The sequence below is a fragment of the Castor canadensis genome, chromosome 3, assembly GCF_047511655.1.
Source record: "Castor canadensis chromosome 3, mCasCan1.hap1v2, whole genome shotgun sequence".
Classification (NCBI taxonomy): Eukaryota; Metazoa; Chordata; class Mammalia; order Rodentia; family Castoridae; genus Castor; species Castor canadensis.
Genome location: NC_133388.1, coordinates 185,476,777 through 185,490,575, shown reverse-complemented (window position 1 = coordinate 185,490,575; position 13,799 = coordinate 185,476,777).

The window sequence follows — 13,799 nt, the reverse complement described above, 5'->3', positions numbered from 1 at the left end:
GTGGGGGGATGGAGAAAGAGTAGTAGAGGGGACTAATCTGATTGAAGTACAATATATTCGTGGATCAAACACCACACTGAGATCCCCTCGAACAATGAATGTACACTTTTAAAAAATGAATGACAGGAATATAAGACAGGTCGCATTCAGGATAGACGCTAATGGGAGGGGAAGAGAGGGTGAAGGAAGGCGAATATGGTCAAAATACTTTATGCACTTATATGAAAAGAAAACAATAAAAACCATTTAAATTGTTTTAAGACGGTAGGAAGGGGACATAAGGGAGAATTATGGTGGGGGTGAATGTAACCAAGGCACATGTAAGCATACGTGAAGATGTCACGATGAACCCGCCACCCCTTCGTACTAATGTATACTAATAGAAATGTTTTCTAATGAAAGAGTTAGGAGGATGGAGGGGCAATCTGGAGCCAGCTCTGCCTCTTACTTGGTAAGTGACCATGGGCCAGTTTCCTAACCTCTGTGTGCCTCAGTTTTCTCACCAGCAAAATAACAGCATGTACCACAGTTGAGTTGCTATGATGGTGGCAGGAGGTGACAGGTGATCAAGTGTCACACACACAATGCCAAGGACACAGTGAGCACCACTGAAGTATGTGTTCACTTTGTTTTGAGAATAGGAGAAAGTAATGAAGACGAAGTAGTGACTCATTTCTGGGAAGGTCAGTGCAGGATCTTCCTAAGCACCTGGAGAACTTGTTACTGGGCACTTTTTTCAGGCTCCACCCTAGAGAAGCTGACCTCGAATATTTGGGGCAAGGTCCAGAGTTTCACAACCTCCCCTCCCCCTTTCCCTGTGAGACTGAGCCATCCAGGGCTGCTCCAGGACTCAGACTCCTCTGAGGTAGAGGGAATGCCTCATAATGCCCTTCTAGATGCTGTGGTACAGGAAGAACAAGCTAACAGGCCAATTCTTGCATTTGGGGGCTGGGGGGAAGGTGTTAGGCAGAGGAAGCAACAGGTGCAAAGAGGCGGGAGAGAACAGGTTTGTTCATGAAACTGCAAGAAGTTTACCATGATTAGGGGTCCAGTACGTGAAGCTGTTCTTTTTCTGTGATGGGAGAATATATTGTAGCTTCTACCCAGCACCCCAAACATGCTGAATCAAGCTTGGTGGAAACCTGCCAACAAGGAACGTTTTGCAATTTTGAGTAGTTTGCATTTTACAGCCGAAGTTGCTGCATCCAGAAGTCCAAAGCAGCTGCCATGAGAATAATCGATTCTAAGAAGATCTTTGTAGGGAACTCCAGGCCTTCAGTGGGTTCCCTTTTAGCAGCAGCCCCCATCCCCATGCCAAAAAATTTTTCCTTCTTTCTTTCTTTCTTTCTTTCTCTCTCCTCTCACTCTCTCTCTCTCTGTCTCTCTCTCTGTCTCTCTGTCTCTCTCTCTTTCTCTCCCTCCCTCTCTCCTTCCTTCCCTCCCTCCTTCCCTTCCATCCTTCCTTTCTTTTTGGCAGTACTGGGATTGGAACTCAGGACTTCCCACTTGCTAGGTAGGTGCTCTACCACTTGAGCTACACCTCCAGTCCCCAAGGGTCATTTTCATAACACTATGGCATAGTGAAGAAAAATACTCCGGAATCTGATGGACCTAGGTTCAAATTCTGACCTTGAACTAGGTTCAAATTCTTCATGACTTTGGACAAACCATGGAGTTGCTGTATAAGGAGAATCACAGAAGGAATAAGTGATATAGGGTTTAATCGGTGTTTGGAAAGATGCTTGAGTGCAAGGAGAAGCCCATTAAATGACAACATATTATTAATTTTTCATCAAAAGAAGTAGACCGGCATCCAGAGATTAAAAAAAGAAGAAGTCCCAAGTGGGAGTATCGATGAGGAAGGAACTTTTCACTTGGGACTTCTGAAGGGTGTGTGGCTAAGCTGTATGACTAAGAGCTGAGAATTTCATAAAACTTCTGGGGGACCCTAATGGCCTGGAACCCTGAAAACTCAGCATAAAGAAGCAATTGGATGATGGAGGAAGCTTGAAGGGAGGAGGCAGATCCTTAAGTGTGAAAGCAGTCTGGATCACACATGCACAGCTCCTCTGAACTGCCTGTCAGCTCAGCCATTCATGACTACAAGGAGGGAGGAAGGAGAAGAGGAGGCGAGGGTGATGGGTGGGAAGAGAAAACCAAGTCCAAAAGGGAAGGAAGATGCTGTGCAGTGAGCTGCAAACAGGAAGAAAATGGGTTTCCCATGAGCTGATCTCAATTCTGCCTTCTTCTAGGTCTACCCTTGTTAGTGGGTCCAATCCAAATTATGTGTTCCCTAGCTAGCCTGAGCGCAGTTGATATGTGCTCCAAGTTGAGCCCTACCGGTGGTTATACACATTCCCAGGCCTGAATAGCGTCCTCTCAAAATTTATACCCATCAGGAATCTTAGACTGTCACCTTATTGTTGGATGAGGTAATGTACACGTGTAATCTCAGCTCCTTGGGAGATGGAGGGAGGATTGTGAGCTCAAGGCTAGCTCCAGTGAAGACAGTGAGACCCGGATTCAAAACAAAATACAAAAGAAAATGGCTGGGGCATAGCTCAAGTGGTAGAGGTTTTGTCCAGCAAGCACAAGGCCCTGGGTTCAATCCCCAGTACCTTGCATGAGGCAAGGTTGGGGGAGACGCAACCTTGTTTGGAAATACAGTCTTTGTAGTTAGTTAAAATGAGGTCACACTGAATTAGGATAGATCTTAAATCCAATGACTGGTGTCCTTGTGATAAGAGGAGGAGACACACACAGATACATATGTAAGAGGTACTTAAACTGCTCTTGCTGAAAAGCACAGACTCCTTACTTGGGCAGAAGAATTAACTAAAAACATTGCTGTCTCCATTTTGTACCTGTTGTCTTTTGCTCTGAGCCATTCTCTCCTGCGGTCACAGTGGAATCAAGGAAGGACAGGAATGATGGAAAACCTCTTTAGGACAAGGAATCATAACTACTCTTAGCAAAAGTGGAGTCTTGCAGGACAGACCAGCCCCCAAATGAGGACGATTACCTATAATGACGAAGGCTGCCCACTGGAACAGGAGTAATCATTTCATGGGACCAGATTGCTCCCAAGTGATGACAGCAATGACAACTTCTCCAAGACCCTCAGAGAACCAGAAATGATTAATGTCCACCCAGGCCACGCTTGTGACTGGGACTCTATAACTCTACATACGTTTTTTCCCCTGCCCTAATTCTTTGTCTATTTAAGGTTAAAGCTCATGTCTGTTCCCTAAAGCTGACTGAAGATGAGCTAAGTGCTTCCTTTGCCTCTTTCCACAGCGTGTCCTGGGCTGTGTAATAAATCTCCTTTCTCTATGTAGCATGTAGAGATAGGTGGCCAGACCTGACATGTGGAAGCCCAGGAGTTTGGGACTGGGGTCCAAAACTCCAATTTCACATAACATACCAGTAAGAGGGCCACACGAAAGCAGAGGCAGAGAGTTAAGTGGTACAGTTACAAGATAAGGAAGCCAAGGATTGCTGGCACCTTTGGAGATCGGAACCTTCAGGGGAGCACAACCCTGTTGACACCTTGATATCAGACTTCTGGTCTGTAGCGTTGTAAGAATAAATTTCTGTTGCTGTAAGCCACCCAACTGGTAGTAATTTGTTACAGCAATCCTGGTAAACTGATAGACCACCATGAGAGAAAAACAGAATTCAGGTTCTCTGCACTTCGAAAGGTGCTGTACTCATGGACGCTCACACCTGTCAGCATTGTGGCTCAAGTAAACATAAGGTCCTGGATTCGGTTCCCAGTAACTCCCCCTCTCCCCACTCCAAAAAAAAAAAAAAAAGGTGATTATACACCCCTCAAGGAGATGCAGATCTAATTGTTCACAATAGCCCCTCTTACTCTCAAGGGTGTCCTGGTTTGTATTAAAAAGAATTGTGGGGGGGGGGGTGGTGAGGGTGGAGAAGCAGGTGGCTCACTCCTGTTATCTTAGCTACTTGGGAGGCTGAGATCAAGGGGATCAAGGTTCGAGACCAGTCTGGGCCAAAAGCATGACCCTATCTCAAAAATACTCAATACAAGAAAAAGGCTGGTGGCATGGCTCAAATGGTAGAACTCCTGTTAGCAAGTGTGAGGTCCTGATTTCAAACTCCAGTACTGCCAAACAAAACAGACAAAAAACCCCCCACTGGGATTGGTTTTATCTTTGATTTTTCAAATTTGACATTATATTAAATATGTATTTTAAAGGAAAATTTCCCTTGATATTCTCATTCAGCTTTCCTATCCCAGGGGGATTTCCCTGATTTGAGAATCACTTGAACGGGGTGGCATTGAGTTATTCTCAGGCAATGCAGCCTAGGGTTTTAGAACAAAGTCTTTGGTCTCAGACCAAGCTGGGATTATAGCCAAGGTCCACCTCCTATTAGCTACATGACCTTGGCATTCAATTACCGACCCGCTCTCCATTTCTGAGGGCCAGTATTCTCATTAATGCAATTTAGCTAATCGTATTGCACAATCCACAAAACTGTTGAGATGTTTGGATGATACAGGTAAAACCCTTTGCACAACACCTGTCACAAAATAATGATCTCTTAAATGGTAGTTTAAAAAGATCTCAGAATTGTGCTTGACTGTGTAGAGTTTATTTGGATGTGATAGGACAAAACACTTCTAGACAGTGGGAGTGAAGACACTACAGTGCACAGGCCACCCACTATCTGCTGTGTTGGTGGGGTGACCTTCAGGACACACTCTCCCTTACTGTAGATAAGGGAAGAACAAAATATGCAGCTGAGGAGATGGTAAGACACACTCAAAGGATGTCATGGACCAGGAGTTGTGTACGGTACCTTGTTATGACTTTCAGTGTTCCTGTCTCTTTGCTACTTTTTTTTTTGAAGGTTGTTGTCTTGACCCAGAGCAAGTCTGCATAATATTGTGGGGGAAATGTGAAGAATGTTCTATCCTTCAGGGCTTTCAGTTGCAAGGAACAGAAAGTCCTACTGGCTCATTTAGTTCTGAAAGGAATTTCCTACAAGGGCAACCGCAAGCTCCAGAAATGATGGAGACAGGGGAGTAAGAGACAGGCTTGACACAGGCAAACCAAGTGTGGAGGGAGCCAGACAAGTTGCAGTGTCCAGGGACACCACCAGAAAGGATGTGTGTGCTTGGACCACTCCAGTTACAAGTCAAAGTCAGCTCCTTGGCTAGAGGAGGGCAAAATGCTCAGGAGGTCTGCTGGGCCTACCCACAGTAGGTAAGAGGAAAGACCAAAAGGAGATGGGGGCCATAGTCAAAGAAGATAAAAGAACACTGGCAGACCCAAGGGCTCTCTCCCAGCCTGCTCTGGAGATCTGTGTGCACTGTGAGTAGCCTGACCCATCAGACCTCAAGTTTTTCATCTGTAAAATGAGTCCACTACCTTTCCAAACCAGAATGTTCTCCAGTGCAGGGCAGCTCCCACTGCTGTGACCTCCCATTTCCTTGTGTTTAGCCTCCCAGACTTCCCACTCTGTGGTCACAAAAAAAAAATCGGAGACCAGTTTTCTGAAGTGTTGAGGCTGGTGGAGGCCCACCAGCAAACTCCCATAGGCCAGTGTCAGAGGAGGCATTCCCTCAGCCTTCAAATTTACAGTGGAAAAGCTAGCAGTCCCAGTGCTTGGGACAGAGATTTGTGAGGTGAGGAAAATGACAGCCTGGTTTGTTAAGAGTAGTGAAAGTGGCCTGCCAGGCTCCTGGAAAAACCACCTCAGGCTCCCTGTGTGGCCAGTATAACTCTGGTGGTGGTTCAAGGGGTGAGGCCCAAAGATGTAGTTTATGTCCAGCTCTGTGTGCCTCACACAGGGTGCCATCCAGCCTTCTTGGGGTCCACATCTCACAGAAGCCTTCTGCAGGGCCACCCTGGTAGTCTTCCAGTGTCACACAGGACGTTCTGTGAAGTTTGAAGTGGCTGATTCAGTCTTCTAAATGATAGGCTGGTCCATGCCACCATGACTTTTCAGGCTGTGAAACTTTCTCAAGTGTCTCAGCAGGGTGAGATGGCAGGTTTGGGGGCAGGCTGGGGATAAGCTGACCTGGACCTGAATTCCAGCTTTTTCTTTCTTTGCTGGGAGACCTTTGGCAATGTACTTTATTACTCTGAGTTCTTTCTCTCTCTCTCTTTCTCTCTCTCTCTCTCTCTCCCCCTCCATCCCTCCCTCTCTTCTTCCCTTCTTTCCCTCCCTCCCTTCCTCTCTTTCTTTCTTTCATTTTTTTCCCTCTCTTTCCCTCCTTCCTCCCTCCCTCCTCTTTCTGCTCCCCCTCCCTCTTTCCTTTCTCCTTCTCCTCCTCCTCCTCCTCCTTCTTCTTCTTAGCAGTGTTGGTATTTGAACTCGGGATCTAGCACTTGGTGGGCAGGCGCTCTACTACCTGAGCTATGCCTGCAGCTCTTTCTCAAATGGTGTCTTGAGACTTGTACTTCGGTCCTCCTATTTAAGCTTTCCCTGTGTAGCTGGAATGACAGGCAGAAGCCAGCACATCAGCTTTTATTGGTTAGGATGGATCACAAGAAATTTTTTGCCCAGTCTGGTCTCAAACCTCTATGCTTCCAATCTGTCTCCTGTATAGCCAGGATTATAGCCGTTAAGTCTCCACTCCCAGTCCTCGGAGTCTTTTCTTACCTGTAAAACATTGAGTAAGGGTGCCACAGGAGTAAGAGTTGTCCAGTTACTGTGAACAAGATGCAAGTGGAAAGGGGGAACCAGGCAAGCAGGCATCAGGGAGTGCTTCTGTGAAGAAATGATACTCAAAATGAGATGAGGAGAGAGCATCATTAGGCAGAGGGAAGAGTGAGGGCAGAGAGCCCAGGGTGCCTGGCATGTCAGAGAAATTAGAAATTGCTTCAGTAAGGTTGTAGCAGGATCTACAGGACTTGGTAGCACACTAAAAATGCAGAAATGAGGGAAGAGGGAACGAAATTCCCATGAGCTGAACCTTTCTAGTGTAACTGGAAAGGTTCTCATCTTTCTTTTCACTTTTTTTTTTTTTTGGTGGAACCAGAATTTGAATCAAGGCTTCAAACTTGCAAAGCAGGCACTCTACCTGTTTAGCCACACCTCCAGTCCATTTGGCTATGAATATTTTTTCAAGATGGGGGTCTGGGTCTCACGAACTATTTGCCTGGGCTGGCTTTGAACCTTAATCCTTCTAATCTCAGCCTCTCAAGTAGCTGATTACGGGTGTGAGCCACGGTGCCCAACTTCTTTTCACCTTTTTTTTTTCTTTAATTTAAAAAAATTTTTATTTTGTTATTCCCTACATGTGTATCGTGTACCTTGAAAAAGTTCATCCCCTCCATTATATCACTCAGTATCTTCTCTTTTCTTGCTCCCCCCCCATGATATCCTCAGATAGTCCCTATATATATTCATATCCCATTAATAATCTCTTTTTCATAATCCAAATGGAATTTGGAATAAAAAACATTCTTCTTATTTTATTTTATTTTTAATCTTTTTTGCATTTACTTACACGTGTATACATTATTTGGGCCACCTGCCCTCCCACCCCCCCACCAGGTTCTGCCCTCTTGTTTTCTGATTTTGTAGAAGGAAAAACATAAAAGATAGTAAGAAAAACATGGCACTTTTGCTAGTTTGAGGTAAAGATAGTTATACAGGGAGACTCCTTGTGTTGTTTCCATGCACATGTGTGTACAACTCAAACTGGTTCATCTCTGCCAGACCCTCTCACAACTTCCTGGTCCCCTTTCCATAGTGGCCTCAGCCGGTTTAAGATTACTCTATTCACTCCTATACTTCTTTTTGCCCTTTTAATAACTGTTCAATGAATTTTCATGTCTTTCTTCTTTAAATTTTCTCAAAAGCCCTGGCAGAGAGGCATGGCTCCTGCGTTTTTCTAACCATCCCTTGTGTTTCTTTCCTCCTGCAAATCAATTAAGTCAGGTTGACTCGCAGCAGAGTTCATCCTAGGTCATAAACTAGTTGGGGGCATAGCCAGGTTGAGACTTATGACCAACCCATGTACCTATGACATTATGTCCTAAACCCAATTGTTCTCTACTCAGTTATGAAACTTCAGAAAAATACAGGATCCTAAGCCTCACCCTTTGGAAATTCTGATTTTAGTAGCTCTGGACTGGATTCTGAGAATCTCTATTTTACAAAAATGTCCAACGTGATTGTGAAGAATCAGAGTTTTTGTTGTTACTGTTGTTTTTAGATAGGGTCTTGCTCTGTCGCCCAGATTGTCCACAAACTTGTGATGTTGCCCGGGCTGGCTTTGAACTCTTGATCCTCAGCCTCCCAAGTGATGGATTACAGGTATGCAATACCACCCCCCAGAAACAGATTTTTAAAATGTCTGGGCTCTTCCATATAGCTCTTAGGAACAAGCACCACAATTACCCAGAATCTAACTAGGGCACATCTGCTCTTTTCCTGCCCTATCTGCTGTCAATTATAATTCTATCAGAGGGAGGCTATGAACCAAGCAGAACAGCTGACCTCAAGGTAGGCAGTCAGAATCCTTTCTGAGGCTTTTGGCTTTGGGGGAGGGAGGGACTTTCATTCTTGAAGAGCAATTGTCAGCTTATAGCTGCTGGCAGCTACCTTTGTCCAAGGTGGGAAAACCCTACCTGAGATGAAGCTGTAGAGAGAGAAGCCTGAAGTTCTGGTTTAAACCTGGAGATTGCTTTTGCAGTTACACAATTTAATATTCATTTTCTTTCCTTCCTTCCTTCCCTCCCTTTTCTTTTCTCTCTCTCTCTCTCTCTCTCTCTCTCTCTCTCTCTCTCTCCTCCGTCCCTCCCTTTTTCCCTTTCTTTCTTTTTCCAGTTTGAGCAGAGTTTCTGTCACCCTGACTAAGACTCAGAGAAAGCTGCTGCTGTCTGGAATGAATTAGGTGGATGCCAGAGGGGCAAAAGATTTGGCATGAACTAAATACAGAGCAAAGGACTGAGTGAGGTAAAAAAAAGTTTGACAACCTCAGGAAGCGAAATCTTAAAATACATCGAAGAAATGCTCATTCATTCATTTGATTATACACTCACTCATTTATCCAATAAAATTGTATATATTGGACATTGTGCCTGGTCTTCAGGATGAACTAGATAGACACATTCTTGTCCTAAGGACTCTAGCAAGTAAGAGAATTAAACAGGTTATTTCTGCATTGATGGACATGTCAGGTGATCAAGTTAGAGAGCTTAGGGAGGAGCCTAGGGGAGGAGACCAGCCTGGCTGTGAAGTCACCACCTGGAAGAATCCTTACCTGGAAGGGAGGAATTTGTTCCTTCTCACCTTGGTCATTCACATTCTTCACACAGCTGAGAGCTCCAGGCACTGAACTGACAACACAAGCTGCTCTCCATGTCTACAGCTGGCGGCTTCACTTCCTTTCCCCCTCTCTCAGTTCTGTCCCATCAGCATGAAAACTAATGATCTCTTCTGACTTACCAAATCAAAATCTAATCCAGCAAATCAAACCAAATCAAAATCCTTGCCTCCACTCCATGCACCCATCCATCTCTTTCCTTACCTTCCCAGCTAGGCTGATTGAAAAGGTTGCAAGCTTTGCCTCCACTTCCCCTGCTACCCATCCAGTGCCATTATATCACCAGAATGGCTCTTTACTCAGCCATTCAGAGAATTATTGAATCTCTCTTAGATACTGGGCGCTGAGGAGCCACTGTTGAGCAAGTCCCATGAGGTTCCATCCCTCAAGGAGTTGATCTAATGCAGGACAAGTGATGAAGATGGAGGAGTGCAAGCATGAGCAGTGATGACCTCTTGCAACTTTGGCTGTCAGAGAACAGTGGAAATTGAGTCATGAAGGCTGAACAAGAGTGTGCCAGGCTGGTGGGCTGCAAGGTTGGTGGATGGGTAGGTGGTGGGTGAACAGACTTTTGACCTCAGGTGACTGGAGGATGGCTTTGGATTCAATCCAGAAGGTAGTAGGGAGTCTCTGATTGGATTTAAATAGGGGAAGGGCGTTAATCCTATCTGTGACCTGGAAAGAAGGTTGGGGTTATAATGATAGAGGAAGCAGAGGCTCTAAAACTTCTTCAAACTTTCCAGGGCTTGTTAAAACTCAGTTTGCATCTGTTGAGATTCTAGTCCAGATTATGTGTCTACTTTTCTTTTTTGTTCTTTGTTGTTTTTTTTTTTTTGGTAGTACATGGATTTGAACTCAAGACCTTGAGCTGACCGTGCAGACACTCTACCACACAGCCAGCCCATGTTTGCATCTGTGTCAAATTCCCAGGTGACATCGATGTTGCTGGCCCCAGAGTCACACTTGGGGAACTCCTGGAGAAAGTATTGAAGGAAAGCCAGGGTAGTGGTACATGTCTGTGATTCCAGCACTCAAGACACAAAAACAGCGGAAGGATCTCGTTTGAGGCATGCCTGGACTACATAGGGAGACGTTGTCAAGAAAGGAGAACGGGAGAAAGAAAAGGAAAAGAAGTGGAAAGGGAAGGGGAAGGGAAAAGAACGGAAAGGGTATTGCATGAAGGTAGTCTGCTTGGAGAATCTAGGTAGCTTCCTCAGGTGATAGCTCAAACGACAGTGCGAAAGAGAGGGCGCATCCTGGGTGGGTGGGGAAGGAAGGAGGTGTGACCTAGAAGAGCCTCCCCACTGTAAAGTCCAGTGGAACCATCTTGCTGCTCTTCTTGCTGTCTTTAGCACACTTCTAATAATTAGATAGGCTTCCTCCATCGGCCCCTCCCTGCACGCCTTGCTTCCATCCATCTTCTGTTGATACCTTGTCCTTTGGCTCCTCCTTTTTATTTTGTGCCTGTACTAGGGTTTGAACTCAGGGCTTCCTCTTACCACTTGAGCCATTCCTCCTGCCCTCTATTGGGTCCTCTTTCAATACTTTCAGGACTTCATTCTTTGATTCCTTGTTGGGAATAAGGGAGAAGCAACTCCCCGTCCTCCAACTCCCACCTGCTGTAGAGGAAACTGTGCCCACCTGCTACTCAGACAGTGTCAGTAAAATAACTTGAAGTCTCATGTTGCACATATAGCTCTTGGGCTGGGCAAGTATTTCAGTGGCAGCATGCATGAAGCCTCACAAAGAAAAAAAACAACATTTTAAAACAGCAAAATAAGTTAAGAGTCTAACTGCTCGTTTTCTTTGTTTGCTACCGGTCCACAAGCAGCTCCTGGTAGAATCTGTCTTGTTTATTTCAATATCTCTTCCCAGCCCCAGCACAGTGTGAGTATACAGTAGGTGCTCAATAAATAATTACGAATGAATGAATCATTCCTGCTTTCACCATTTGCCAACTTAATAAACACAGGCAAATTAATCTCTCAAAGTTTCCATCTCCTCATTTGTAAAATAAAGTTTGCCTACTAAGAATTGCTTTGGGGATAAAATAACTGCCGTAAAGTGTTTGCTATGGTAAACATTAACCATTGGTACTTTTAGGACTTTAACTTCAGTATTGTCACATTCAACAATTGTTCTTCAGCTGGGCTGTCCTGGGGGTCCAGGGCAGGGAGGGTCTGGCAGAGTGGGTGTGTCCCCAAGATTTAACTCTTTTCCCCAGACACGCCCCTTCCCCACCCCTGTAGACCTCTGACTACACTGGAGGGTTTATCCCTTCATGGGATGAGGAGGTGACAATGGGAAGAAAGTGTTGGGGATTGTGGTGAGCTCCTAAGCATTGTTTCAAGACAAAGGACATTCCTTTCAGCCTCAGAAGATCTTCATCCTTTTAACACTTCTTGCTTTCAACTGTGTCTTCCTAAAGAGCTTAGTATAGACTAATACTGAGTGAAATAAAACTACAATACGAAATCCACCTCAGGGTCATTTAGAATACCTCACACCAATTTGGCACAGCCCTCATTATTGGGTGTTTCCTCGAAATTTCCAGTTTGTCTAAATTCCTTCAAAGGAGCCAGAACAAAAAAGGAAATGATGCTAACGTTTTGGTGGTGAGTGCTTTTTTAAATTTCTATTTTATTGTGGTGCTGGGGATCAAGCCCAGAGCCTCACACATGCTAGGCAAGGGTTCGATCACTGAACCACACCTCCAGCCCTTTTAAATTTTTTTTAATGTAACTCTGTTCTTCCTTGTTAACTTTGTTTCTACCCTTTCGCCTTTGAAATAGGCCTAGAATGGCTAGAATCTTAAATGAGGAGTTTTTTGTAAAGGTATCTAATGGCATATTTGTACATAGGCTTGAGGGATATCCTTCAGCATTTTCTAATATAAGAATTGTTTATTGTTGGGAAGAAATTTTCAGGGTCCTTTAGCGTGTATGCCAAAAAATAATTATTGACTGAGCTAATCATAGGTTATTATAAACAAACCACAGAAAACCCCCTCATTCGATATATATATTTTGTCTCTTTTCCCAAGCTCTGTGCCAGAGTTTGTCATGAAGACCGGTGGAGTGCTCTACTTCTATGTACAAGCTTTGAGTATTAGCTGGGGATTGTGAAAACTTTGTTCATTTTCAAGCTTGATTGATTACTTTTATAACATTGATCTCCTTTGTTGCTTCCAAGTGGCAGCATAAATAACACTTCCTTCCTCTGTATACATTCCACCCTGAATAAAACCATTCCAGGAATCCCCTGGGGCAGTCCTTAATTCCAGTGTCATGGGTAAATGACAGAGATGGTATTAGCTTCTTCCTTCTTGTATATTCCCCACCAAGTGGCAAGCTCCTGCCCTCCACCCCAAATCTTGATTATTATCTACAAATCAGATTGCACAATGGCACAGACCCCTGGGACTCTGCATTGGCTGTCAGGGACAATGTACTTTGTGATCAGGATCAGCCTGATTTTCTGGAAGGATGTTGGCATCTGTCCTGTTTTTACACTGTTCTCTGGCTGGGTAAAGCTGAGGGGTAGCCTAATAGGTGGTTGGAACAGTTCCCTTCTATTCCCACAGCCAAACACCCCACATCCTCAAAGTTGTTCCTGATCATTTGGAAAGGGGAGTTGTTTTCCTAGCAAGGAACACTCTCTCCTCTTCCTTGGGCTTGCCTGGACGTAGTGATTCAAACTAACACCTTCCCAGTTCTCAAGTGAGTCACTCCAGGGCTGCACTCCAGCCCTGGGCCACAAAGGGGCAAAGAGAGAACAGTTTAAGAGCGCCCCCGCTTTTGTAACCCTTTGAACTCCCCAACGTCTGGGAATTTCGTTTTCCTTTGAATTTAGGATATAGGGCATGCCAGTTTGAAGCTGAGGGTGGGACAAAGGACCAAAAAGAAAGATCAAGGAGACATTAAGGGGTTGAATAGATTATTCTAGGGGTCAAAGACTGTAATTATTATTTTTGGTTTATGAGTGATAGTGGATTAAACTCCCAAAGATAGTCCAGGGAGCCCAAGATCTTTCTCTGAGATGGAGACAATGAGGTAGCAATCGCAAAGGTAACTTCCACTCACCTTTGCAATGTTTCAGTTTTTGGTTTGGCCATTGGTTTTCAAAGGCTTATAATTAATAAAACATCTATTCAAAAATGCTTTCTCATAGACTAAAGATGAGCATGTGTCATGAGTGTGTGAAAGTGGTTAGGAGGAAGGAGAGTTTGCAGTTTCTAAAATAGTGACTCACATGACAAAGGCTAAGTATGCTTTATTTTATGAACTGAACAGTAGCGTTTCCAAACTGGCTTCTTCCCAGTAGCAAAGCAGGGAATCTAATGTAACTAAGGGCGAAGGTGGGAATGAATGAGTTGTGGGCTTCTTAAAGTGACAGGAAAAATTAAATAATGGCAAAATAAGCAAAATCACCAATAACCAAAAAAGAGGAACTGATGTCTGATGAGGTCTGAATATTAAAATTTTAATTA